Raw genomic sequence first — 8,347 nt, forward strand, 5'->3', positions numbered from 1 at the left:
CCTTACCAACCACGCTTGCCTGGATGGATTGCAGAAAGCGGGGCGAGACCGAACTGATCAACAAATAGAAGTGAGAATGGTGTAAGTGCAGTGTGTTAAGTAGATGCAATTGAGAAATTACTCCTTTATTTCGTTTGTGCTTTTGCAGTATCGAATCTTTCTCAATTGAGCGTCGTGCTGTGCTTTTTTGTTCTTTCTGTTCCAAGGAATTTGCTCTCCACGCCTGCACGTTTACTACGTGATCGAGCTTACTGCACCCCCGGAACGCATGTTTGAGAATAAAAAAAAAAAGTAAAGCATGGTAACTTGTTCCTGTCTGCCGCTTGCCTCATTAATTGTCCCACCGTCTCATTTATCGCATTGTATTACCTCTCTTAATCTATTTTGTTTTCCGCGTATATTCGTGTGTCTTTTCCTCGTATACCTTCTCAAATAATCTTCACCATTGTCTTGTCTATTTGTTACTGCTTAATTTCCCTGCCATGCGCACCTGAAAAAGTTATATACTGAAAAAAAATAATTTCTAAATATATTTTATAAACAAGTTGTTCCTCTGTATTCAAACAGTGGTTACTGGCCTTGCTGTTCGCTATACGGAAAGAAAAATAGCACACACAGAAAATTCGGCAGTAGAAAAATGAGTAAAACCAATAAACTAACCTCAACACTGAAGTGCCGTGTCCACTTGTGACGGATCTCTGGCCAGGTTTAGGTGCAGAGTGCCACTTTCTGTTTTATCTCGTCACAGGTGAACCATAAATGAAGCTCGAAAATTAAGTCGTACACGCGGTGACTTCCTGGTAAAACTCAACTATATATGGGAGACATTACCGCGTTGTAACTCCTCGTTGCGTAACGCTCGAGTCGAGGGCGCTGTCTGGTTTTGATAAGCGCTCGCCTGAGGTCCCACAGAGCCGCACAGTGCCATAGCTGCGGCCGAGGGGCGAATTGATATCCGGTCGCCGAACGGTACGCTCATTGTTCGATCGTCACTGTCAGAGTTCAGCTGCTCCTGTCTGCTGTTTCGATAGTTGCGTTGTATGTGAGCCATACGCGGGTGCAGTGACGCCATTTTACTGTCCCTATTTGCGCATTAAATTTTTTTGACTTTTTTTTTTTACTTTACACCGTCTTGGTTGTGACTTGATAAAAGACGGAACCGTCGACGTGAATGAAGCCCGCTCTCCAGCGGCACGAGTTGAAGGTCTCATGCGGTCGCCACGAGAAACAGCTACTGGATTACTCAGTACGTGCGACTGCGTGAGCCTCATTAAAAGAAAAAAAAAAAGCTGCAATTTGCGAACGACGTGCCCTTTCAAACTTTTCGCATGCATTCGTCGCAAATTTGAAGGCTCCGTGGCTGCCGTGTTCACTTTAGCTGAGAGAGTTCATTGAAGGTAACTGCACAGCACTCTTCGCGTTCCAATTGCCGCCGTCTTTCATTACCTCTCTCTTTCTCTTTTGTTTTTCTTACAGAGCCCACTTTTAAAAAAATTATGCTATATTATGTGCAAAGCTTTAGGTAATTCTCGTGTCATACGTGATGTAACATCTTATTTTTTCGTAAATATATATCGGATTAATGCGTTTTGGCGATTGCGCTGCTCATGAAAGCGTCATGTCAAAACGAGTACTTTCTCTCACCGTTCAGGTCCTAAACGTTTTAAATATGTTTTACCTGGTCCTCTCAAATTTTTAAATCACAATTCGAAAATTCTGCGAACAATTTAACGTACAGATATTGATCAGAGTATCCTTAGGTGCAAAACCTTAAGAAGCCCTCACAAATTCATTCCACTAATGGCATTGTCTGTCAGTGGACATTTCCTAACTTAGAGTAAAAAACGAATTGTCCTGCATAGTTCATGCATTCAACTTCCTGCCGCCCGCTTGGAGTCGTTAACGTATACCTACAGAAGGACTGTCACGCCGACAGTAAACTTGTACAGGATGCTACGTTCTAGAAACTACTTCAAGGTTAAAAACTAGAAAACATGCTTTTCTTGATCGGCTCATCAGTAGAGAAGGGAAAATAAGACGGAGTAAGTTGCACACAAAAGTTATAATTATGCGGAACGTCTGTGTAAACGCTGTGGCCGTAAAAACCCGGTCGCTCGTTAAGATGGACATTGAAAACTCATGAGTGCTATGAAATGTTTATTTTTTCGGAAGCTATGAACGATAGAGGAGCAGCGGATAATGGTACACATCTATTTCAATTATGGCAGTGACGTCATGGGAATTGCACCGCTCGAGAACCCACTGGTATGTGGTGATCCCTGAGGTTAGGCAACCTCATAGGCGATGCAGGTCGCTTCCTCATTTCGCCTTTTCTTGCCCCGCTTTTATTCTTGGCAAGAAGCCAGCCGTCGCCTTGTACGTATGTAGAATCGTTTGCGTCGTTCTGTCATCTTCGAGAGCCTGTTGTTTGTCGTAAGTCGATTACGTGACTGACATAATCACCGTTACGTTTGTGGGAATTTCCCTTAAACGGAAGAATACCGCTAGCAGACCTTCTTGCTTTAAACTTGAACGGTTCTGCTACCGTGCGGGGGGTCATGTGTTATGCGGATCGTAGTGTTTTGAGCCGCCAACTTGTAAACATAACTGTTTTACGTCAGAGAATCGTGAAGCTATGGCAGTGAAGAACATAAACATGTGAGTCTTGCGGGAGCTACTGCCAAAGCCATTAAACACGGAGGTAGTGCATCGTAGGGTTTAAAAACTGGCAGCAATGAATTGCTGTTTTCACTTGCTTTGAAAACCTTGAACGTTCCTTATTTCGACATTCACTTTAAGAGTGAGTGCTATCTGTTTTGCGGCTGCTAGTAAAAAAAGAAAAAAAAAAGGGGGGGGGGGGCTATAAAGAAAACTGTCTGCAGTTAGAATAATTATCCAGTGATGTTTAAATTCGAAATACTACTCCCAAACCTATACGTGCCATTTTAAGAGGCTTGCGATCAGTTAACCGCCAGGAAAGGGTTTCTAAAACGCGGCAACAGCAGCACTCCAGCTCCCACAAAGTGTGGATTATTTCGTGAACCCGGCTAAAACTCTGAAGTTCGTAACCTGCCTGCTGGAATCCTGTGACCCTAAGACATCGCGAACAAATCTTCGCTATTTAATCGCTCCAATAAACATTTCTTTAGCTTTATATTTTGATTCAAATCTGGCTTGGTTTGGTTTATGGTGTTTAACGTCCCAAAGCAACTGAGGCTATGAGAGACGCCGTAGTGGAGGGCTTTGGAAATTTCGACCACCTGGGGTTCTTTAGCGTGCACTGACATCGCACAGTACACGGGCCTCTATAATTTCTCCTCCAAAGAAATTCTAGCCGCCGCGGCCGGGATCGAACCCGCGTCTTTTGGGTCAGCAGCCGAGCACCATAACCACTGAGCCACCGCGGCGGCTTGATTCAAATCTCTTGCAACTGAATGTGAATAGCGTAGTAAGTGCGGATTACAGGTTGAAAAGGAACTTTAACTGAAGCACTGACGTATTTCTACAAAAAATCGAAGTCGAAAGAAAGCTTTTTCTTTTCTGGAACAAAATTCCTGTTTATACGTCTTAAACGTTACCATGAATTTCTAAATCCAAATTTGCAAAACAGCTACTGAATGCGTGCACTATTGGCACTGTTGCTCGATGGCGCGTTTAGACCTTACTTCGTCGCGTTGGACACTGCTAGCTAAACAACCTTGCTACAGTATAGCACAAGAATGTATCAAAGACAATTGTTCATCGGAAGCTTCCTTTTTCACAGCTCAGCGGCTTAGCAATGAACCAAGTAAACGAGCCTTGCTTTTGGAGTTTTTTACAAACACTCCAGCAACACTCTCGAAGCGGTCTATTGCGTGGTGGGCCTGCGCACTGGCATGCTAGAAATTAAACGCGCTGGAATTCTTTGCTCAACGAGGTTCATTCATGCGCTATATAAACGTAGAAAGTATGCTAAGGCTTTTTAACGTCTAGGACTTGCCTTGCACTGTTTTTTTTATATTATACTGACACCAGCGTTGCTTTTTAACAAGCCACATTTGGTAGAAACAGCTAAGGCTGCTCCATGAAAAAGGCGTGGCAAGCGGCAATGATAATTATGCGGCAGCAGCAAGAAACTGGCGCTTTTTCAGACTCCTCAGTGGTGAGAGGAACATGGGGACGACTCGCCCATCTGCGAAACGAACATCAGCCGAAAGGAAATTCCTATTTCTTTCCAAACGTATTTATTATCGTTTGTACCAACACCGCAGTAAACGAACGTAATGCTCCTTTTGGAGTTACTTTAATGTATTTTAAGCCACTGTCAACTGGACTACCACACGATGGTGCACTCAAAGTTGAAAGAGGTCCTAATCTTGCATTAGGCGAAACTCGAGAATCTGATCTGCAGACAAACTGGGAAAGAAGAAACAGAAAGGAAGCCATCATGACCGACGAGACAAGTCCAGTCCATTACATAAAATTATCTAAGTTATACTACAGACCCCTCAATCATGGTCATTTACCGCTGGTGGGGGGGAGGCTGGAGTGGTAGAGCATTGTCCTCGCACGAACCAGGTGCTATCTGCCAACAGTTTTTCTAATGTTCTAATGGGTGTACAGTAGGTTCCTGATTCACTGTTCGGCTTTCCCATGCAAGCAACGCACAAAAAGGGTGCTACCTGCTAACTGTCAACGAAGATAAGTTGCTTCATCTTCTCCCTTGCGGCAACTAGCCCACCGTAAAAACGCCAGTAAGCTTATTCGTCAAACAAGGGTAAAGAAGCCTGCTGTTCGCGATTGTTTACCCAAATATGCATGTTACAGGATTTCATACGTCCTCCGACACCAACAGCGACCGTATGTTACACTATGCTTCCTGTCGCATACCTATACTTTCAGCACTCATTGGGGCCGCCTATTGCAGAACTGTTGGAAGACATTCGATGGGCGTCTATCCTATAACCGGCGGGATTGAAAGCAGACTGTAAAGTTGACCCGGCGGGTGTCGAGCGGTGCCATACCAAGCCATGTCACCAAGTTGTAATTCAAAACTGTTCCGCGATAGCGTAAAAAGTGAGGTGAAAAGCCCTTCCAAAATAATAACTCACTGTCATTTGCAAATTGCACGCAAAAAAAAAAAAAGTGATTACACTCGATTAAGATATATCGGCTAAAGACTGTCTAATAGAGTGGCAGTCCACAGAATCACGGTGTTAGGAGATGCCAACCTGCCTCTATGAAGCTGTCTGTCGTTATGTTTACGACGTACGTGGTAATGATGGGATGCTCTTTTATCAGCGCCACGGCAGTCTTACCTCTTCACTGTTCCGAGTGGCGCTCAAGAAAACAATGCAGCTGTCGACAAAGCTTCAACCAGTAATCTGCATTCGCCTTTGCTAAAGCACCTGAAGGTTGCTTTAAAGCACTTCGTCGATGCTCATTGGTTCGAACCGGCACTGAAATGACAAGGGCGCACTCACTGAACCCTGCGACGGAGGGACATTTGCACACACGAGCCGCACCTGCCTTGCAAGCCTGTGTCTTCTCTCGGCCGAGGTGGCCCTACAGCCCGGCGTCCGGACGGAACATCGCCTCCGCTGGCATCGTGCAGCGCAGCAGCAGCAGATGCGGCGGCGGCGGCGGCCTCAGCTGCTCAGCGCAGCTGCTTCTTGAGCAATGGCGTCGGATGGGGCGCCCCGCGCGCGCCGCGGCTCCTCTGGAGTGGCCCGGGGAAGAGGCCCCGAGTCGGCGCTGGCGTCGTGGCGAGCCAGAGGCTGCTGGGATGCGGATCCCCTCCTCCGCGGCGGTGGCGGCGCGAAGAATCATCGATCCGAGCCCCGGGAGTGAGCGGATCGATCCGTGCTCACTCACGGCGTGCCGGCATGCACGTTTCTCTTCCGCTAATCCTCAAGAAGAGGTGCACGGGGGTTGGGGGAACGATTGCGTCTCTTTTAACAGGGAATTTCAGAGCTCGCTCGCTAAATTTTTGAGGATCCAGTATGGCGCCCGCACTTTGCGGGTACACCGCGGAATTCGCCTGATAGAGGTCTTAGATTATCCAGACTATAGCTATGAGCGCCGATTTCTTGCTCACCAAGGATTACAACAGCCCTGAGGTGTTGCCAGAAGCAACGAGACAGAGAGTCAGGGGATGATGAACGACACTAGTAAAGCAGTGTTGCTGTTTTCAGTCACGACAATGACAGCAATGCTGTTACACAGAAGAAATGATGGCGCTGCAGAAAACACGATGCCAAGAAATACTCACTGCACGCTGGTCCGTACTCGATGCAGCGTACCTCTCTGAACAACGAATACTGCAGTAGCCGCTCGCTCCTTATACAGTATACTCCATATACGTCGTACGGAGAACTTCAGCGAATCATCTTCGTTGTAGTGAACCGCTCGAGCATGGACAGCGTCGTATTTAGGTAAACGGCGCAGAGACGCAATTTGAGAAAGCGGCGCCATATAGAGGCTGAGAAGCCACTGACGCTCGAAGTCCATAACGTTTAGGAAAGAAGAGACAACAGCGGGCAACAATATTTGAGCCAGAGAAAGCAAGGAAAAATGAAGTTAATTTCCTCAGCATTTGTGTTCAGCGTTGTTTTTTTTTTTGTTTCTTACATCTGGTCAGTGAACCGTTTTCCTGAACGTGATGTCGCTCCAGCCAGCCTAACTTAACAACAGCGATGAGTGCTGTTCTCGCAAGTACCTCACTTCCCGCTTGCAACCCGCACCAGTGGCACCACCGCCGAGCACGTAGTCGTGGGTTCGATGCCGGGCCAGGCGAAGCCGTTTTTCGATGATAGAGGGTGGAAGAAGTCGGAAATTTCCATGCAGGGAGAAAAAACCTCGCGGAAGAAGTAAATTTTAAAAATCTAGTAGACAGTTTAGCTATGTGTTAATGCCCATGTATACGAATTAGTCATTGTGTACTTTACATTCATAGATCTCAGGTAGTCCTCATGTCACACCTGGCGCAGTGGTGCAGTGGTGCAGCGATTAAGCGATGCGCCACTGCCCTGCGCTGGCAAGTGCTGCCACCGGTGAGGCTTGTGCGACCCAGGTTGCTTTTCCCGAGCAGCATCTCTCAACCAACCTCTAATTTAGCTGCCACCTGCCATGGTAGGCAGTTTGCTCACTAACCGGAAGGAAGTTGCTCAGAATCCATTGGACAGTTACAGACAATCCAGCGGACAGGTTGTTATGACGTCACAAGATCACGTGACCTAGGTGACCCACTTGTCGCCCAGGTTGCTTCAATGGGGATTTTTCGTGAATTTTCGCTCATGGTCAACGACGTCGACGTCGACAAAAAACGCCGACGAAGACATCACCTTTTCTGCTATACAGGCGTCACTGCCGTGCGATGGCGGGTGCTGCCACCGGTGAGGCTTGTACGACCCAAGTTGCTTTTTCCGAGCAGCATCTATCAACCAACCTTTCATTTAACTGCCACCTACCACGGTGAGCAGTTTTCTCACAAACCGGTGGGCAGTTGCTCTCAGTGTAGCACGAGCTAGGAGAAGTATAATGCGATATTATTACGTACGATTATCTGATCTTCTCGCTTACTTAAGAGGCACGCAACTCTTGGGCAAGCAAGGCCCCATTGGAGATCGGAACCTTCGAGCAAGTCCTAAGTCCGAATCGATGAGCGATTACCGTTATCCTCGATGCTCTGAGGTGATTTTCCAGGGCCGCGCCGCACAGTTACGAGAGTACGCAATGAAATTCAGCTAATCTGGGAGCAACACGAATTCCCTTTCCATCATTACACCACCAGATCAACCCGAGGTCTGGAGGGCAGTATTGAGTAAAGACATTGGCACTCCCCACCCTTGAAGGACTCCATAAGCACACGCGCCTTTCAACCGCCGTAGTTCCCTTTCTCGTGCCCGCCTAGTGGTTCGCAGAGGACTTCCAAGGTGAGAAAGGCGAGCGCGCTGAAAGCATTCTTAGGGGCCACTGGCAGAGACGAGAAGTGGCTCTGTTTTTTGCGCATTCTTTCCAGGGCCGCTTCAAACCCATTAAACGCATTTCGGCGCCGGCGTCTGACCATCCACGAGTCCTCTCCCTCTAGTTTTATTCACTATTTTACGGCGGAATAGGAAATCAGTCGAGGACAAGCACGCTTTCCTGCCGAAGTACTTAGCTCTTGCATGCATTATATGCGTCCAGGCAAAGATTTTTATTTTGCGGGATAGAGAAATGCATTAGAAAGTTGAAGACTTCGTTAATTTTAAATTGTGCAGTCTTGCGGGTAAACGCGGGTGTTGCATAAATGCCGATATGCACCTTCGTAATGACGAGACGGGATGAAACGGAGAAATGAAGAAACTCTCGAGAAAATGATGCTCTT

This window comes from Amblyomma mixtum, chromosome 1 (assembly GCF_055824585.1).
Source record: "Amblyomma mixtum isolate Tamu chromosome 1, ASM5582458v1, whole genome shotgun sequence".
NCBI classification, from domain to species: domain Eukaryota; kingdom Metazoa; phylum Arthropoda; class Arachnida; order Ixodida; family Ixodidae; genus Amblyomma; species Amblyomma mixtum.